Source organism: Apteryx mantelli, chromosome 27, assembly GCF_036417845.1.
Source record: "Apteryx mantelli isolate bAptMan1 chromosome 27, bAptMan1.hap1, whole genome shotgun sequence".
Taxonomy (NCBI): domain Eukaryota; kingdom Metazoa; phylum Chordata; class Aves; order Apterygiformes; family Apterygidae; genus Apteryx; species Apteryx mantelli.
The window spans coordinates 7,759,326-7,776,153 of NC_090004.1; the positions used below are offsets into that span (position 1 = coordinate 7,759,326).

The window sequence follows — 16,828 nt, forward strand, 5'->3', positions numbered from 1 at the left end:
GGGCTGCGGCACTCGGAGCTGCGCACGGCGTGGCTGGGTGTTTGGCTCGGGGCGGCCATGGCCCCGTGGGCCTCTCCGACCCCCCGGGCCTGCGCCGTGCTGGGGCTATCCGCACCTCGATCCGTTTCCCAGTGGCGAGCAATTCCTGAAGTGACAAGGTGCAAACAGGCAGCCCCTCTTGCGGCCGCTGCCGCAGCCGAGGGCCGCGCGGGTGCCTGGGGCATCCCGCGGCCGCCTCCGCCGCAGCGCCAGCCTGCTCGGGCGCCCCGCACCCCGGCGCTGCTCCCTGCCTGGGCTCAGCGCGGGGAAAATATTGTTTATGCGTCTCTAATATCTGCCTTCTGTTTTGCATTTGCCATTTCTTCAAAGATACGGTGCGGCCTCTGCCAAGATTCCTGAGGAGATATCCTTAGCAATGCAGACCATTCTCCCCACCAAATTCAAAGAAAACAAACGTCAGGCCAAGGATTGATATGAAATAGTTTAAAAATGAGAAAAAGCTGCCTTAGAGCTAGGTTTACATTAAAGTAAATTTTAGCACGGGGAGACGCGGCCGAGTTTCTCCCTCAGAAGGAAGCAAGCGGAGGGCGGCAGGGAGGAGGCAGGAAAGGATAAAGTTACCCGCCAGCGCGGGACCGAGCGGCACGGCACGGCACGGCACGGCTGTGGCTCCCGTTGGTGGGTGCATGGCGCCCGCCGGGGCCACTCCTGCCCCGCTGCCCCCCCCAAAATGTCCTGGGCTGAGCCGGGGCAGGCTGCTATCTTGCCATGTGCCGCCATCTTGTCATGCGCTGCCATCTTGCCAAGTGCTGCCATCTTGTCACGTGCCGCCATCTTACCACACACTGCCATTTTGTGCTCCCCGAGGGTGGCAGTGTCCCCCCTCTCTTCTCCCTGCCATCCCCACCCTGGGGTGCCCCCTGTGCAGCAGATACCTGAAGTGGCCGCGGGTCCGGTGCGGGGAGGGCGTCCACCGGGGACGCAGAGGAGTGGAGGGGTGTGGGTGGCACATCCCGGCCGCCGCGCAGCGAATGCGGAGGGGGAGCCGGGCCTCTCGCCTCGGCCTGCCCTTGCCGTGCCCTATAAGCATGACTGACAGGCCCCAGCCTCTGCTTGGGGATTTCACGGGTTTAAAGCATGTGACTTTTTTGTGTTTGGTCAATTCACCCATTAGAAAAAAAAAGCATGTCAGGTTCATGGGGGACGGCGGGGGCTTCGCTCGACCCCCCTCCCCGCCGCAGCCCAGCCCTCGGCCCGCGTTCAGCCGCCGCGTCGCACCCAGCAGCACTCGACCTCAGCGCCCGCCATTTCTGTGTTAAACACACTCCCCCCGGCGAGGAGATCCAGTGTGCAACTTTCAGACGTTATTTTGGTTGGTGTTACTTAATTCAATTTAATGTATGCGAGCTGGTGCGAGATCCCAGCCAGCCCGAGGCGCTGGGTGGAAACTCTGACAAGACGCGAGCTGCCATAAAACCCGCCATGGCTCGGCGCCGCGCCGCTTGGATTGCAGATTTTCCCCAGCGTGCGGATGGAGGTGAGCGAGATGCGGATCATTTACACCTCGGGGTAATTCAGGGTTCTCTAAGCTTTTTAGCAAAGCTGGATCCGATGTCACAAAAGCCCGGAGCGAAGGATGAAGCAATTCCTCAGGTTTCATAGAGAGAACAACCGGGAGAGCTCGGAGGGACCGCGACTGTCCCGGAGCTCGGCGGCGGCAGCCAGCCGCGTCATGAGCGCCGAGGGCGGCACTGCCCGCCCTGCTCCACGTGCTCCGCGGCCACCTGCCGATGAAAGGCATTCCCACGGCTAGCAAAGTCACGGGAATGGGGCTAGTGACAGCTGCCGCTTTGCCCCAGTCCCATGGCAGCGCTGGCCAGCGGGTCCCCTCTGCCGGGCCGCTGGAGGAGACATGTCCGCTCTCTTCTGCTTTCCCTAGGTGCCAGGGAACTGCTCTCCAAGCCACACGTGCAGTCCCTGTCCTCTCCTGCTATCTCTGCACCCCCAGCACTGCCGGCTTTATTGCTGCCTGGCCTAAGATAAGAGCAACGTGGGAGTATCGGCTCTGGTGGGAGGCTCTGAAACCCAGAGCGGCTCCGGCCATGGGCAGCTGAAGGCATCTCTGCAGCGTGTGTATGTCCATCAGGATGGGAGTGGATTGTGTAAAATCAGGCGGATTTTTCCCAGAATTTCATTTGGAAAAAATGTGTCCCACAATGTCACAAGATATTTCACCATCACTGAATCAGCTCTTTTGATATTCTGATTTGAAATTTTTCTTTGTTTCCACATTTCTTTTGTCTTAGAGTAGAAAGCATAGCAGGGAATTCTCTCACCATTGCTTTTCTGGAAATTACTTCAGAATTTCTGTATTTCCTTCTGAAACTCCCTTTGGAGCAAAGCGAAATTGCAGACATTTGAAACCCTTGGTGCAATACAGCTCCCGTCCCCTGCACGGCTCCCCGAAGCCTGGGGGTGTTGCGAGTTACCGCAGCCTCAGGAGGAGTGTGGGGAGCCAGATGCCCGGGGCGCTGGGGGCTGGGGCCGGAGCAGAGCCAGCTCTGGCCTATTGCACCACTCTAAGGCACTGAGCTAGGTCACGGGTGCTAGACACCGTGCAAGACACCATCCCCACTGCAAAGACGTTCCCGCGAGAGCTGCTTGGGTGAAAGCACTAGGGCAGCGTGATTCACAGCAGGGCCTGGGCGGACAGCACCGAGGGGCTCACGGCGGCCCAAACGCCCGAGGCGTAGCTGGGACTTCCAGACCCCTCGCCACCCAGAGCTGTCAGCGCTCTCGCAGTGCTGCAGGCGGTGTGTCCAGCACCGCTGCCCAGCGCTGGCCTCATCCGCCGCCGTGTGTGTCTCGGCACGAGGGAGATGTGAGCGCTGGGGCTGCCTCCTTAGAGGCTGCTCCTACGTTCAGCCCGGACTCTTCCTGCACCATTCCCACATGCACCGTGTATATTTGTCATAAACAAACAGCTTTAAACCTCAAGTAATGCTAATCTCTAGCTATCCAAAGCCACAATCTTATTACCAGGCTCCTAATTTCCAGTGCAATTGAATATCTAGTTTAATCTGCTTTAAAGGGTTCCAGATTCTCTGAAGCCTCCCTTTGCCTCTGCCTCTCTGGACCACTGCACTGACAATGAAAACGCTGAACCCAAACTATATTAATCTCCTGGTGTTTTTCCTTCTCCTTATGAGATATCATCTAGCCGAAAGCTTCCTATCCCGGGAGGTGCAGGCTGAGCAGGGCGGCACACAGTGCCCTAAAAAACAGCCTTTCACAGCTGGGCCCAGACCGCACCGAGGTGTCTGCCAGCAGCGTCTGCACAGAGGAAAATGGAAATGATTTCATGTGCCTCAGACCATCCTAGGGGAAAAATCACTTCTGGACCCAAGTCAGAGAAAGTAGCTGGTAGGATTAGATGAACATACCGTCAGAAACAAGCTGTTTTCGAGAACCACAGAGAACCTGAGCAATTTGGGAGTTCAGAGGTTTGGTAGCAACAGAGCCAGCTCTATCTCTCAGCAAGGCGGAGAGCTTTGGGCTTGGGCGTCTTTATTACCGCTGACCCTTTGCCAAGCAAAATTTGGGGCCTGGAGTTCAAGCACCAGTGGAAATCAGTGAAGAATATACAGAATATTTTCTTAGTGGAACTTATTTATTTCTGTTAGAGACGCCAGCCCTTGACCAGACGTGTAACCAGCGGCATTCAGGCAGTCTCTGCTTTCCAACGCCCCAGCCCTGCCGCCACCGCTGGCCTCCCACCGGACGGCGAGCAGCCTCCCTTCTCCTGCTTGCCACTGCTCCCAACAAAGGAGTGTGCACCAGAAAACACCAGCTGAAGCAATTTTGGGGCAAATTTTCCCCAAAAAAGGAAAAGAGTTTGCAGGGGTGACCACACAGCCCTGCGGCTGAGCAAGGCTCGGGACAGCTCTGCCTCTTGGCCGCTCCTGGAAGCCCCGGGGCAAGAAATTGGGGACTGTCTCATGGGATGGAGAGGGGGTCTGAGCCCCGGCGCTGGCCGCCGTGGCCAGCTGAGCTGGGTGCAGAGCCAAGGCAAAGGGACGCACTTACTGCAAAACCTTTTGTTTAGGCTTCAAGCTGGAAAAACATTCGGTTCCTCTTTCTCACGCAGAGTTGTCCTCGGGGCTGCGTCATGTGCTACTGAGCACTCCCTCTGTCCATGCTCGGGACCGTTTCACAAAGCGAGGGCCCTGTCCTTGCCCCGGGCCACGCAGACAGTTGGTGACACTGCCGCGAACCGAACCCCGGCGTCCCAGGGCAGCGTCTTGCCGCAAAGCCCAGCGAGGCAGCAGGCAGCTGGGATGGGAGAGCGCAGGCTCCAGCTGGGACCTCCTTCAGCAGCTGGGCTGGGGCAGCCACTTGTTTAAGTTATAAACCAGTTCAAAAACAATACAGTAGGCTGCTTAAGCTTTTGGGGCTTAGGCGTAATGAAAGATAAACCCTACAATAATTGCTAAAGTAGGATCGCCTGTAGCTGGACAGGTGTGGGAGGAGGTGGAGGGGACGAGCCGGGCTGCCCAGGGCAGGCTTGCACGCTGGGGACACCGCGGCTGGTGGCTCCAGCCCCTCGCTGTCCCCCTCCCTTGCCTCTGCTCCCTGCCCTGCGCTAGAGGTTGTGGGAGCTGAGGCAATGCAAGTTTTCCTCCTCACTTCATCGCCTTTAGCTCTTCCCTGCCTGCTCTCGGAGCACTCGCTGCACTGTCCACCCAGCCCTTGCGGGGCTGGAGGGATCCCAAGCTGCCGAAGGGTCCGCAGAGGTGCCTGAGGCCCAGCTGACCCGGACCCCCAAGCACGGCACAGCCTTTCCAAGGCTGCCTGTAAAGCAGACTCCTTTCAAGACACAGAAGTCACACGGGCACATCCATCACCTTACAACACGCTTCAGAGTCTCTCTGTCCTGAAAGCAAACAGCTCATGAATCTCTAGCTGTTATAGAATTATGCAAGCAGCAGGAATGCTGTCCAGAAAGCCAAACTGCATAATGGTCTAACCTCCCGCGAGCCGCCAGGAAAACTGACACACACGGATCCCGTCTCAGCACTGATGGGAACTGGCAACGGCACGAAACCAAAATATCCCTCAAACACAGAAAAGCTACACAGGTGCTAGGAAGGAATAACTCACGGCAAAGCATGCACAGGGCTTATTTTTATAGAGATAGCAGTCGCACAGACATCGGGAGAAGAAGAGACCAGGGTCAGGAAGAGACCAGCAGCAATCCTGAGGCCATTTCTGTCATTTGTACACCAGAGGGACCTGAATGCTTCTCCTGATTTACACCAGTATAACTGGGAGCAGACCCAGCCCAAGAAGGAGGCGTTTGCACATTTCTGTGCTCTAGGAAACGGCAAATATTTGGAGCCGCTGGCTCGAGCGTGCCGTGGTTGGGTGAGAGCACTGGGGCTCTGCTGCAGATGCTGCACTGTTGTGTTTGCTGGGGATTTATGAGACCTAATGTGACAATGAAATATGGAGGAAAAAATTAAACTGACCTAATAATCCTAATTTTCTAGAGGACAAATATAAAAAATAATAGAAAAAAAACCTTCAGTATTCAATCTCAAAACTATTGAGCAGGGAATAGAGCAGGGAAAGACTTCTGCAGGTGCTATTGCGTAGCCCTGCGCCCCGCTGCACCGCCTCTCGCGACCAGGCTGGAGCTGGGGAGCCGCGCGGCAGTGAAGGGGACTGCAGCAGGCAATGCCCCGGCCCTTATATCCTTCCCACCGGGAAAAGCATAACAGCCTTCCTGGGTGTGTGTTCATATTCGTGCCAGGAAACGTTCAGAGTTCAGCCGGGCGCCATTGTGGCCCAGACCGAGCCCTTCCTTCCCCTCCGTCTGCTCCTCCTAAAGCCAAGGAGGAGGCAGCGCTGGTTCCCGCTGCAGCGCGAGGCCTGCGGGACCCTCCGTGGGGATGGGCAGCACCGAATTCATCGCTGCAGTGAAAACAATAACTGTGCCTTGCCTGGAACCGCAGGGAGGCCGCGGAGCTACTGGGGATCCCGCGGCGGCTCAGCCTTCCTCACCTGCCCCAGCCCTTCCCCGGCGGGAGGGGAGACCGCCTGGATGCCCGCGGTGAATGCCATTGCTTAGCGAGCTCGCTAACCGCGGCACTCCTACACCCGAGCCGGGCTCCGAGGGAGTCTCTCTGCACAAGCCCACAAACATTTTCCACCTCATTTACAGTAAAAGCATTAAAATGCTGTTTTCTGGAGGCACTACACATTAAAATGTCAAACCCTGGGTGGAATTTGGAGGGGGCCTGCAGGGAGGTTTGTTCCGGTCGCAGCTGGGAAGAGGCCGGGAGGGTGGGCGAAGGCCTCCAGCCCCAGCCGCGCCGCTAGCCAGCTGCCCCCAGCCCCCACGGGAGCCGGCCAAGCAGAGCGGCAAGGTCTGCAAGGCCGATGGCCCTCCGTTCTCGGGCCTCCACCAGCAGCGCTGGCCCGCAGGTAGGGTGGCAACGCCGAGCCGGGTGCGAGCAGCCCCTGGCAGGGGTTACCGTGCCCCGGGCTCTTGGCTCCCGGCGCTGTCTCCTTCCTATTATCGAGCTGCTTTTGTTGCAATGACTTACGGCCGCCCCCTCCCCTCGTCCCCCGTCTGGGCTCCCCGTCCCTGGCACCGGTTCATCACGGCCCCGCGGGCAGCGAGCGCTCCCAGCCCGGGCTGGCTCTGCCGCCCGGCGTGTGAAGGCAGCCCTGGGCTTGCCCTCTGCCTTGCCCCGGGGAGAGGATTTTGGAGGAGGTGCTGGGCTGGGACCGTCTTTGTGCCGCAGTGGTTCCTGCAACGGGAGACATGTCCCTGCTCTGCCCGGCACAGCGCAAGACGGGTGCTCCCGCACCCGCAGCCTGCCGCGGTGGGGCAGGGGGCTGCGGATCCCGCAGAGCTCCTCGGCCCCCGCGCATGGTGGGGGCTCAGAGCAACAAGACACTTTGGAGCCAGCTTTTCCCGGGAGAGGAAAAGTCGTCTGAGGATGCCTGCAAGCACCGTCCTCGCAGCCCCCTGGCCGCGGCCACAGCCCTGCCCGGCTGGCCGCTGCAAGGCCAGCGTGTGGCTCTGCCAGGGACTGAACCCGTGGCTTTCTGGCAAGCTGGGCTTATTCAGCAGAAAGAAACAACATTGCGCAAGGCTGATGTCCCATGCCCCTCTAACGATCCCTTCCCGGGCCAGGCTGGGGCTGCGGTGAAAATAAGATGTCCTGCCAGGCAGCTCTGGGAGCATGTGGAGGTGGTTTGTAAAGATATAAAGCAGCATTCTTTCCTCCGAGCTCTTCTCCGGTGACTGGAGCTGCTGGGGGGGCCTTTGCTCTGCCGCGAGGGACGGCAGAGCCGTGCGGTGCCAGGGCTTCCGCCGGTGCCCTGGCACGCACTGCGCGCTCCTCGCGTTGCTCTCCCCAGGGCTGACCAAAGCAGCCCTTCCCGAGGGCCGTGCTCCGGGAAATCGGAGTGTCGCCCCGGCCAGGAAAAGAAATGCGGAGCCCGGGGTGCAAGGGCAGCCGAGGGGCCGGGCAGCGCGAGCAGGAGGGCTCGGAGTCAGCAACGAGGGCCAGCCTGGCTCCCCCACCCAGAGCCGCCCTTGCTTCTGCGAACATCCTGGCCACACGAGCCTTGGCGGGGAGGCAAGGCTATTTCGGGAACTTTCAGCACCACCCAGAGAGGTGTCCGATGCTTTTATTTATAAACCCACTGGCTCCTACCCAGCTACAACCGGCTTTCATGCAGGAAAAAGCCCAGCAGAGCCAATACAAACGGAGCCAGCAGCATCCCTGCGTGGTAGGAGGTGGAGCCGAGCAGCCAAGGATGCTCCGGCTGAGCCGCCCGGCCCCAGCATCCCGCGAGGTGGACAAGCCTTGGCAACCCGGCTCGGTGGCCCGGTGTCGGGAGATGCGGCAGAGCCGCAGCCCAGAGCGAGGGTGAGAGGACCAGGCAGGGCCGGTGTCGGACCGGGAAGCCAGCAGGACCCAAACACGGCCTGTTGCTCCCAGTGCTCCAGCGCTCGCTCCAGGGGCCGGGGTCAGACCCTCGCGCCCAAAGCCTGAGAGGGGCCACGGGTGAAACACGGATGCCACCAGCTCCTGCAGAGCTGTGGTACTCGGGGAGGCCCCGTCCCCATCCCTGTCCCAGGCCGCCCAGCGGAGCTGCCCTGCGGAGGGACCTGGTGCCCCAGGACCCGGCCCCCGGCAGCGCGGGAACAATCGGGTGATTGTTCGCGTGCCGCCCGGGACACGAGTGTGCCGGGGAATTAAACAAGCCCTGCGCTTTCCGCCTGTCACCCTCGCTTTCCCAGCCCAGACTAATCCCATAAGATGCCCTGTCAGCACAGACGTGGCCCTGCTGCCTCGGGAGCAGGCAAGAAGGGGAGCCGGGCCGCGGCCCCCTGGCCCCCGGCCCCTTCTCCCCCAGGGTGCAATTAAAGTGGTAGTCTGGGGGCAAAGGCTCTGCAATAACACGGCGTGAGCAGCTACAATTAGGGCCCGAGGTGAGCGCAGACAAAGGCTCAGTGAGCTCCAGCTCCAGCCGGCTTCGGGGATTCGGTTAATGGGGTCCATTTGCTGGGTAGTTCTTGGAATAACAAATTGTATCATCCAAAAAAGCAAAACCACAAAAGGGGATCGGCTTGCAGCCTGGCTCACAAAAGCCCCTTGTCTGGAGGCCCCCAGCACCCCCCAATCTCCCGGAGTAAATTCAATTTAACCAAAATAAACAGCACACTCCGCCCCGTGCTCTCACGCTCTCCCCAGCAAATCCCGGAGCAGCGAGGGCTTAACTTGATGCCTCGGGCTGCTACCTGCTACCGCCCCGAGCCTTCGTCCTCATCCTCATCCTCGTCCTGCCCATGGCGGGTTGCTGCGTGGCAAGCGCAGCCCCAGTGCCGCGGGCTGGTCCCTTGCACGGGCGCAGGCACTGGCTGCATCCCGGCTGTGGGCATCGCTCCGGCACATGTGTGTCCCTGACACAAGCTCACACACTGCTTGCAATTTAGATGTAAATCACCACATTATAAATGTATTTCAGAAAACCCCGTTTTTCTCCTGGCCTGCCACTATGGAAAACCCAGCAGGGTTACTGCTACCCCCTCAGACCTCTCCTGGCTAAGAGAAGCTTTTGCAACCCTCAGCCTTTTTGCAACGAAGCGCGGAGGGCTCCGGGCTTGCCCCAATGGGGTGGCACAGCCCTGGGACAACAAACACAGAGGTGTCGTGGTGCAGCCGCCAGCACCGGGCTGGAGCGGTGCTGCAGCCCGCGATACCACCCTTGTGTTATTTTGCATCCCATCTCACGCTCCTGGCAAATTATCAGCCACCTAGTAATAAGGAGAAAAGAGCAGCGCAGCCCGAGGTGGCAGTGGGAGCGCGGCCGCTGCACCGGGCTCCGGCGGGGCTGGCGCGGGAGCAGGGAAGAGCGAGACGCTGACATCCCAGCATCGAGATGAAAGATGAGGCGTGACACCTGCTAAACCCTCTAATCCTCCCTTATTCATCACAATCAGCTCTTTAAAACAGGCTTGGAGCTCGTAAGCCAGGTGAAAGGGGGAGATTTATGAGCCGGCGAGCCTCCCTGGGAAACCCCGGTGAATGTAACGGGGAGTAATCCCAGCCTGGCAGCGCGGTTAGCCAGACGGGACCGACAGGCTCTTTCCGCTTTCTGACTCCTGTGGGCCAAATCCTGCAGCCTTTACCTGCAGCCAGGCTCCTGCAAGGAGCCACGTGGGGCCGGCAGAGCCGGCAGGGCCCAGGGGAGTTGCTCGTGGCCGGAGCGCGACGCCGGGGACGGGGCAAATCCACAGGGAGTTTTTGCAGCCGCTGGACGCGGCCGGAGCCAGTTCCTATGGAAATAGGTCCGCAGCTTGAGGCAATGCTGCTGAGCGGCTCGCACCTCCCTCTCATCTCCTGCTTTCCACCTGCCCATTTGCAAGATGGATTTACAAGGTCGGGGTCTCGCAGTTTCCCGTTACATGGTGCATGGAAGAGCTGGCGGTGGCTCGGTTTGGGGAGTTTTGGGAGCCCTGTGACAAAGCGGGGCTGGGGTTGGGCACAGCCAGGTCCCAAGACTGGCTGTTACAGCTAGGCAAAATAGCAAAATCGGAATGTCTGGAGGAAAAAAAAAATACTCCATGCTTTTGAGAGTCTGCAGCCCTTTTTGCATCCCTGGCTGATGGCAAGACGGCTGCGCCGGCATCCCCCCTCCTTCCCCAGCCGCTTTTCTCAAAGTAATCTGAGGTCATCAGCCCTCGCGTCGGGGCAGGCGCAGATCCCCGTGCACGGGCCGCGTGGAAGCCCCCTGCCCTGCCGTCGGGTTTCATATACTGTGGCTAATTCAGTGTCTACCCAGCCGCGTTCTTGCTGCATTCCTGCAATAAGTACCGCGGATTTGCTGTGCTTTATGAAAAAACGCAAAGAATGTTTTAAATGAAATTAATTCCTATGAACCTAGCTTTTCATAAAAGCTCTGCCTGGGTATGGTTTGGCACGGGCCTGCTCTTATACACTGTATTGGACTTCCCCTGGGGAAAGGAAAATACCGGGCTTGGTATAAAATAATTACAAACTCATTGTATAACTCTGCTTGTAACTACTTGGAGGATCTCTGGGGTCTCATCCTAGCTCTTAGTTTATGTTCAGCAATAACATCGCACATGGTCTTTAAAAAACAACTATGAGAGAACAGCTAATGGAAAAAAGCCTTTGTGGAAGCGCCAGGCGACATGCCGATGCGGGCGCAGAGCAAAGGAGCGGCGCGGGGCACCTGAGCGCCGAGGCTTTGAATCTTGCCCCGAGGCCATGCCACGTGAGCGGCCCCTTGCCTCCCAGCCAGCCGGCTCCGCGCGGCCCTTGGCACCGCCGCGGGCAGGTTGCAGCGCAGGCTGTCCCGGGAAGCCGGTGGGAAGCAACAAGCGGAGATTAGGGGACCAGGCACTGAAATCATGGTGCTAAATGCTGCACACTCCCCCCCCCCACCCCAACCTCTGCAAGAGAAATAAGACAAAAAAAGACCCAGCAGCTTCCTTCTCATGCAGACAGGGGAAGTGATGCAAAACTGCCTGGTTCTGCCTTTCATCTTTGCTTTAAAAAGCAACTAAATTAAAACCACAAGAGCGCCCAAGCCCCGCGGCGACGCTCCGCTCTCCAGCCTTCCCCGCGCCGGCGGATGCTCGATGTCTCGGCACACGCTCGTGGCCGGAGCAGCACCCAGCAGCCCTGACCTTATTATTTGTGTAATGCGCTGGAGGATTTTCGTCTGTTCATGAACCGTCCACGAGCCGGCAGCCAAGACTCTCCGAACACGACGTCGGGAGCTGTTTAGGCGCGCCGGTGACCGCGGGGCTCCCGGAGGCTCGCGCCTGGCTGGCAGCGGGATGCGCCGGCGCCCTGCAGCTCGGCGTGCGCCGAGGTGGACGGCCCTTGCCCCGCGGCGTTTGGCGGCTTGGTCTCGAGGCCCCGGCTGCTCGGGAGAGGAGGGTTAAGGTTTCTAGCGCTGCTGGCCGCAGAGGCGGGTTATCAGCGTGACCCCCTTGGGGCCCGAAGGCTCTGGAATTAAAGGCGAAGACAAAGGTATCGCTGCTGTAATCCAAACCCGTCATCCCTGGGGATCTGACTGGCAACTTCTGAGTGCTGGAGACTGGCAATATCAGGGAATATGAAGCAGGAGCAATAAAAGCCTTGTTTCTCCTCGCTGGCTGGGTGGCTTACATAACTCTGAGACAACTGAAAATACCTTTCTAAAGTCATTGGCAATGCATGTTGATGGTTGAAAATATGCTTATCTGGCCAAACCCCACGTATTTAACCCCCCTGGGCATCAGCAGCTCCCCTGAGGTCCTCGGAGCAGGGCACCGAGGAGACGGGAGCACCTTGCACGGGCGCTCCGGCCCTGGAAACGTGACGGGAGATATAGCTCCGAGCTGCTGGCGTTGAGCTGCTTAAAAGCTTGTAGGATGCAAAAGTGAAGAGTGGCAAATGTTGATTTTAAATCTCCTTTGACTGCAAAGGGACTTTTGCAGCTCCCCCCCATGCCGAGCGCCGCCTGTGGCATCGTCAGCCACAACCTGGCTGTGTTGTCCTGACGTTAAATGTTCTCTTTGCAGTGATGCATATCTCCTCCATTTCGTTTGCAGAATCCGAGTACACTGATGCACGCACTGGATTCACACTCTCTCACCCCTAGGAGCTGAGTCTGGAGCAAAGCCAAAATCTCAAAAGGAAAAATGCAGTCAGAGCTTCCAAGTTTTGTGGTAAAACCACATGATTTTGATGGGAAGCCATAAATCACTCCCAGGCTCTCTCAGCCTCCGGTAACTTCTTAAAACAAACCTGGGCTGAATTGTAGAGCTTGTAATGAAATCTGAAAGCAGGTGAATTGGCTGCAGGCTCTGAGCATCGGTGCAAGCGCTTCACACGGACCCGGCTCGCGGTCGCTCCGGCCGGCCCCAATCCTCGGCCGGACCAGCTCAGCTTCGCCTTGACGGGGCGCACCCAAAGCGCCTTGTGCCTCCTGCGGCCGCGGGGCTCGTAACCAGCCGTGCTCCCGCGGCCGCGGTGCCGGGGGCTGCACGCTGCCCCTGCGCCCGCCCCGTGCCCCCGGCGCCGGCGGCTGCGAGACGCGAGCGTGGCAGCGACGCGAGGTGGTCTGGCCGCGGGGTCTTGGGTTTCGGCGCAAAACAAAGGGAAGGCTCTTGTCCGACTAATGTGCCTCGAAAGAAAAGCTGTATCCTTGTTTGCTCCCACTGCTGCATTGTCTGCGGATAAAGACAGGGGATAGATCTCATCTCGATACCAGCAATATCATCTCATTCATCTGGGCAGGGCTCTTTACAAGACCCTGCTTTAGAATTTAGATCCCTGGGAACTTGGAAGGCAGCAGCGAAATAAAACCCTCCGGAGGAACAATAAGGCAAGCTCAGAGCAATGGCCGGGGCGATCTGCCCGGAGAGGAGCGCGCCCGAGACCCCGGAGCTCTGGGGTTGCCGGGCCGCTTGGACCCGAGCAGGTTTGCAGAACTCTGCTGGTTTTAAGAAATTCCTGTGGCCAAATCCTGCCCGGGGAAGGCAGCGCTCACTGGGGCGAGTCCCTGGGCTGCGAGTGCTGCACTTCTGTGCAAGAAATGAGGCCTCATTTCCTAGTTCTTTGGTGCATAATATCCAAGTTTGGAAAGGCTTCGTCTTCGCCTCTCCGTCTCCCCCCTGCTCCATGCACAGAGCAGCAGGTGGAAATCCGGGTCATTTTCTTCCTCCCTGGTAGCTTCTTGCCAAACCCTGGCCGGGATGGAGGGACCTGGAGGGTCCCTGAGGACAAACCTCTCCGGGTGGAACAGCCGGGCAGGGCCGGGCCCCAGCGGAGGCCACCGGGATGGCTGTGGAGCAGCCGGGGATTTTGGCCGCCTGGGAGTTGCCGCTTCGCCCCGTCCAAACCGGCCTCCACTCCGCCCGGGAACCGCGAGCAGCTGCTTCGCCGGTGCCTTGAAACGCAGCCAGCCGCCAAGGCCCCGCGCGGTCGGGGTCGGGCTCCTCGCTTTGAAGTCCGCAGACTGCGCGGAGGGAGCAGACAGCCCTGGGGAAGAGGCTGCACGGACGGGGACACGACTCAGGAATGACTCCGGAGACGGGAGGAAGAGCGCAGGCGGCTCGCTCCGCCTGTGCCGCAGCGCCCGCGGGAGACGGCAGATCCTGGGACAGCAGCGTCCCGTGCCGGAGCTCGAGGCCGCGGAGGCACGGCAGCACCCGGCCCTTGCAGCCGGCAGGCGCTTTGCGGCTCCCATCCAGGAGGGAGAAACGTGGGGAAGACGAATGAAATCCGGTGCCTTTTCTATCCCTCCCCCTCCCGAACCGTGGGGTTTTGCTGCCGCAGACGTTTTCCTTTGCACAGAGTGGAAACGCCGCCGCGTCCCGAGCCGCGGACGAGCTGAAATCCGAGCGCGTGACGGCGGGGCAGGAGCGGCCCTTCACGCCCTTGCGGCCGGGGTTAATGCGTTTTGCAGGCGGCGTTCCCCAACGCACGGCAAACATGACGTTCCCCCTTGCACGGCACCAGCGGGGACGCGGTGGCGCGCGGGGGGTCCCGGGGACGTGCTTTCGCCACTCGCATCACGGGCCCCCAAAACGAGACAGAGCACTAAAACCAAGCGTTTTGGTCTCAGCGTGCACAGGAAAAACCTACGGGCGCCTACGGAAGCCAGCGAGTGTCCGGATGCGCCCGCGAAGCCCCCGTCCCCGGGACGGAGCAGCCTCCTGCCGCGGGCCCCCGCTGCGTGGCCGGGGCGGGCGCGTGGAAGGGAGGACGCACGGACTCCTCCTGCAATAGCGCTTTTCTCACCACCCCGAGTGGCCCGGGAGGGGAAGGGATTTCTCGACAGTTAAATCAACACAGCTGGGGCGAAGCGGGCGGCCGGCGGCGGTCGCCGGGCTGTTCCTCGAGCTCCCAAAAGCCGGGGAGGCTCGGCCATCCCCGTCCCCATCCTGCGCAGGCGCGCGGGCGCACGTGCCAAGAGCCCCGGGCAGAAATGCCCTCGGTTTCACCGAGGGAGGACGGCTCCGGCAGCCGCCGCGTTTCCCCGGGGCGAGACCAGGCTTTCCGTGCCCGCCAGAGCCGCAGCGACAGCCCCGGGCGCCCGCTGCCCCCTCCTGCGGCTGCTGCCACCCCCGGGGCCGCGGTGCCCTGCCTTTTCCGAAGCCCCGGCGAGCTGCCGGCAGCGCTCGGGTCCAAATCTCAGCGCGCCTGTCACGTTTCGCCCCGCGCGCCCACCCTGCCGCCTTGGGCAAGCCCTGCTTTCCGGGCTGCAATAGGAGAGAGGAGAGAATTGCTCTATTTTCATTCCTTTGCCCAAGCGGGTTAGAAAAATCCAGCGCCCTGTTGCGCGGCGGCATCCCGTTACCGAGCAAAGAAAACCATTTTGGTGGAATTAGTTTTGCAAGGCAGCTGAAAGCGGATGAGTCCTCCCGTAAGAATCTCTCCGGTTTTATAGCAGTTTTGTTTTTGCTTCTTCTGCCCCCCAGGCAAGAGGATGAGGGGGGAAAATGTAATTAGACGCCTGACCGCAGTCTAGCCGCGTTTCTAGCTCTGATATTTCCCCTGGCATCTTCGCCTGAGCTCCGTGCACGCGTTTGCTTTTGCAGCCCCAGCAATGCAAGGGAAATTAAGAAGTGACTGATGAGGGGCGATGCCTGCCAAGCAGACCCGCGTTTTATTGCGGCGCAGAACACTTGCGTTCCCACCCGGTTTTCAGAAAAAAAAACGGAGGGGCTGGGAGCCGCCCCGGCAGCCCCGCGGCTCGCGGGCATGGCCACGCCGCCGGCGCCGCGTCCCGGCTCCGCAGGATCCTGCCGCTGGAAAGACCAGCTTTGTTTCCCAGTGTCCCTCGCAGACAGATCAAAACTGCATTTTTACAGAAGCAATAAAAATCCCAGGAATTCGCCGGCCTTATGATTTATTAAACATGTTCCTTATAGCAAAGCTGCCCATAGATGAGAAATGTCTCCAGTAGGTTATTGCTTAGCCTGGGGCTGGCTTACAGGGGGGATCTTCCGTGGCTTATTGGGAATGTTCAAAGCCGAGGAACTTGGTGGATCAGGAGCCAATTAGCAGCCAGGCTCTTAAAAAAACGAATAAAATCAGCACCTTGTATTTCCCAAGGTGTTTGCGGACCGAGCTGAGGCGTCCTGCCCCAATCCGGCCGGCCCCGCGAGCGGCTCCGTGCGGATGCTCGCAGCAGCGGGAGCGCGCGGCCCCCGGCGCACCGGGGACCGGACCGCACCGACGCGCCGGCTGCGGCAAGCTCAGCGCTCCCCCAAGCTTTCCCCAAAACTTTTTTGTTCTCCCAAGCATATTTTGCAATAGCAGCGAGAAAGGTTCAAACACGCGAATCAGCCAGCGGCCACGGCCGGTTTGGTTCTTATTAAGACAGTCGGAGCATCACGGACCCTTTGGATACGATTCATTAGAGGAGGCACACAATTAAAGTGGGTCAGGGGAAAAAGAAGGGATGACAAAAGGGAAAAAGAAATAAAGAGAAGCACGCAGACGAAAGTCTTGCCTGGAAAGAGAAGTTGGAAGAGTCTTTGCAATATTCCCCTCCACACGGGGAAAAGTCATCGGAATTACAGGGTCTTGTGACCGAGAAATTAAAGAGATTTTCTCTCGCCTGGGTTTAATGCAACATGTGAGAGGCGGCCAGGTGAACGGGAGAGAAAAGGAGCTGGGGAGCAGCTCAGGGAAGAGAAATGAAGCCCTTACCGTGGCTGAGACGCTCCTCAGGCTCGCATGGGGGAGGCGGGAAGGCGCTCCCTGAACTGCCGGGAAAGGAGCAGAAGGACTTTTTCGCGCTGCAGAAGAGGCTACTCCGGGGGAGCGGCGGCAGGCAGCGTCTCGGGCTCCGGCGGCCGCTCCGACGTCTACCTTGGCGGGAGGCGGGAGGCGGAGGGAGGAAGAGAGGGGAGCAGGGCTGTGCGGGCAGCGCGGCGGAGCGCGAGCGAGGGAGGGAGGAAGGCTCTCGCGACTCCGACGGGCGAGCGCAGCACGGGGCTGGGCCGGCTGCTGCGATTTCTTCCTTTTCTCTCTCTCTCTCTTTTTTTTTTCCCCCCCTTTTTTTTTTTTTTTTTGAGCGGGTTCCAGCCCCGGATTGTTTCTCCCTTTCGCAGGCGCAGGAGGGAGACTGTGCACAAAATAAATACAGAAGCGCGGCCCCCGGCAAGCCGGCGGGGCGGGAGCGGGGCCGGGCGCCGTCGAGGGCTGCCCCTCGCCGAGCCGCGGGGCCGGCGCAAGCCCTCGCTGAGCCGGGGGAGCCCCGTTCCCGGGGGGGGCTC

The 16,828-nt window shown here is 59.8% G+C and overlaps 1 protein-coding gene across 1 annotated transcript in view; it reads right to left on the reverse strand.

Annotated features, from left to right (window-relative positions):
* The window catches only part of COL8A2 (collagen type VIII alpha 2 chain), a 37,028-nt gene extending 20,540 nt beyond the window's left edge, over nt 1–16,488 (reverse strand). The window contains exon 1 of the mRNA XM_067311438.1: nt 16,260–16,488. The gene's annotated coding sequence lies outside the window, so the exon portion shown is untranslated. The remainder of the gene's footprint in view (nt 1–16,259) is intronic.
* Nucleotides 16,489–16,828: the final 340 nt, after the last annotated feature.